We start from the raw sequence: 3,146 nt of genomic DNA, 5'->3' as shown, positions 1-3,146 counted from the left end.
AGAATCTAGGCAAATCATCTAGGATGCCAGAAATGGCTAAGTACGATAATATAGAGTTCACAGTGAGACATACAACATTAAAGACGTCAAGTGTTGGAAGGATACTGTAGATATACAAGTACCAAATGCAATTTAAACCGTAGATTCGATTCTGGAGTTGGTCTTTGATAGGTTTAAAAAGAAAACTCTTCAAGGCACTGCTCCAGCATGGTCACAGTTATTCTTTTAGCTTTTATCGCATTTAGCGTGAGACAAGGTTTGTTTCTTTCACAGGTGGAGGTGAAGGGTAATAATGGTTAGGGAAGCAATCGGTGTATAGGCGTCTGTTCTTCTTTTCTGTCTTTGCCAAGATTGTTTCGAAAGTCATCAGGAAAGAAAAGGAAAACGTTGCGGGAGGAAAAAGAAATAGAAAAAAACAAAACAAAACACCTTGGTGATTAATTAAGATGAATTGTAATTCGGCAGCCGAGTAGAGTACCCGGATGTACCCACACCCATAACAAGAATGTTATTGGTGGGAGGAGAGGAGGGAAACAAGAAAAATAAAATATAACTAAATTCTTCTTCTCGTAATCGACGTCATCATCACCATCAACAACAACATCAACAACAACACACTAAACAACACCAGTATCAACAGCATCATTAACTTCAACAATAGCAGACGTTACAAATAAGGATTTAAAAAAAAATTAAAACTTGTTTCACTCACGCAACTCGAACGTTGGCCTTCAAATGACAAACCCGTTGAATATGTTCTTATTTCTGTCTGGAATCGGTGGTATAATATCTGATGTTATTAAACTTTACAATTTTCGCAGCTTATTCCTCACTATCAACAACATTCTGATAATATTTCTGGCTCTATGCTTACGGCCATATCACGTTGAAAGTATCGGTTCTCGTCCGATCACCGAAGTTAAGCAACGTCGAGCCTAGTGAGTCCTTAGATGGGCTACCGCTTGGGAACCCTAGGTGCTGTGAGCGTCTCACACTATGGTGGCGAGCTGGCAGGAGCGTTAGTACGCCGGGTGAAATGCTTAGCGGTATTTCGTCTGCCGCTAAATTTAAATCTGGCAGAGTCCATCATATCTCTTCACGTTTGACTTTATTCGACAGCTGGCACTCCGTCGGTTACGACGATGGGGGTTCCAGTTGATCCGATCAACGGAACAGCCTGCTCATGAAATTAACGTGTAAGTGGCTGAACACTCCACAGACACGCGCACCCTTCACTTAGTTCTCAAGGAGATTCAGCGTGGCACAGAGTGTGATAAGGTGGTGGTTCATATTTGAATTACAGGTACCATTCATTTTTGAAAGCTGAGTGGACTGGAACAACATGAAATAAAAGTGTCTTGCTCAAGGACACAACGCGCAGCCAGGAATCGAACTCTCGACCTTACGACTGTGAGCCGAGTACCCGAACCACTAAACTACGCGCCTTCACATTCAAGAAAAGTATAACGGATAAGAGTTGTGTGCTGGTGGGGAAATACCAGTTAATTACTGGGGTCGAATTACTCAATTATTCCTCCTCTCCAGAATCACTGACCATAAACCTAGAGCAGAAACAAAGGGCCGTGAATTGGCAGGGTCGTTAGAGCGTCGGACAAAAATATCTTGCAGGAATTTGCCCCGCTTCTTTACTTTCTGGGTCACCGAGGTCAACTCCCTTTTATTTCTTCGGGATTTACAATATAAAATACCAGTCAAATAACGAGGTCAATGGGGATATATTAACCCCTTTCCCATAAAGGGGGTTGAGATTGTTGTAGGGGCTGTGAAGGCAGACGGGCAAGTATGTCGAAGATATATTAGAGACAGAGAGAGGGAAAGAGAGAGAGCGAGAGAGAGAGAGAGAGGTGGAAGGAGAAGGCGTGTGTATGTGTGAGTGTGAATAGGGGGTTTGTCGTGCGTGTGTAATAAAATGGGAGGAAATCATTTCAGTTAAAAGAAAAAAAGATTCCCAGATTAACAATTCCGAACATGAAAAGTATTTATTACATTAATAATTATGTCATTGATAATAATCATTAAGAAGGCGACGGCATTCATCTATGACGTAGATGACGTCATAGAGGAGTTACTGCGTAATCGTATTCATTTGCATACGTACACACACAAACACGCATGCAAACATAAATAGATACATACACAATACACATGCATGCACGCCCCAATACATACATACATACATACATACATACATACATACATACATACATACATACATTCATTCATTCATACATGCATACGTAAGTATATATATATATATATATATATACACACACAAGCACATATATAGACTTTCGTATGTGCGTACATATATATAAATATACATACATACATACATACATACATACATACACGTCAAACGCAAGAAATTTATATAAGTTTTATATCGACATTGTAATAAGCACACTTTCTTGTTTCTCCCCTGAAGCTTTTGCTGTAACGTAGAGTTTCGTAACACGAAACTTATTGTATCATTGATTTTTGATGCTCCACAGAAGTCGTACAACATGGGATCCGAGAGAGAAATATGATTCACGTTACAACAAGGTTTTCACGAACGCAATCCTTTGGATGTGTGCATACTCATGTTAATAAAATGGATCGCTTTACTTTACTGTCTGACGCGACGGAACTCCACCTTACGACAAAATTCAGACAATTGCAATCATTTTTTAAAGTGCAGGATCTCTGTAGACTCATGTTGCGCTTTGGGTCGATTTACTTTATGTGAAATTCCGTTGCGGTAGGTCGTATCCTCTGGATTTCTGTATGTATGTCTCCAATATACATACACATTCCCACCCTCACAAATACATACGAGCATAGACACACGTACACATAGACATAACGTAAATTTATATAGTAACATAATATTGCATAATATACCCGCCCTACGAATGTGAAAAAAAAAATTTTAATGTTACGTGAACAGAGATTCTCGTTTCACGCCTTAGTTAAATATTCAGATGATCTTAGCTGCATGGTCGGTAGACAGTAGCCCTACTTTGAAAATAAGACGAGACATAAAAGAAATCATTATTATTATTATTATTATTATTATTATTATTGTTGTTGTTGTTGTTGTTGTTGTTGTTGTTGTTGTTGTTGTTGTTGTTGTTGTTGTTGTT

General features: G+C 39.0%; 1 pseudogene; it reads left to right on the top strand.

Annotated features, from left to right (window-relative positions):
- The first annotated feature begins 868 nt into the window (after positions 1-868).
- LOC128247725 (5S ribosomal RNA) lies at positions 869-987 on the top strand (annotated as a pseudogene).
- The last annotated feature ends 2,159 nt before the right edge of the window (positions 988-3,146 follow it).

The sequence above is a fragment of the Octopus bimaculoides genome, chromosome 4 (genome assembly GCF_001194135.2).
Source record: "Octopus bimaculoides isolate UCB-OBI-ISO-001 chromosome 4, ASM119413v2, whole genome shotgun sequence".
Classification (NCBI taxonomy): Eukaryota; Metazoa; Mollusca; class Cephalopoda; order Octopoda; family Octopodidae; genus Octopus; species Octopus bimaculoides.
This window is presented reverse-complemented; position numbering and strand designations above follow the sequence as displayed.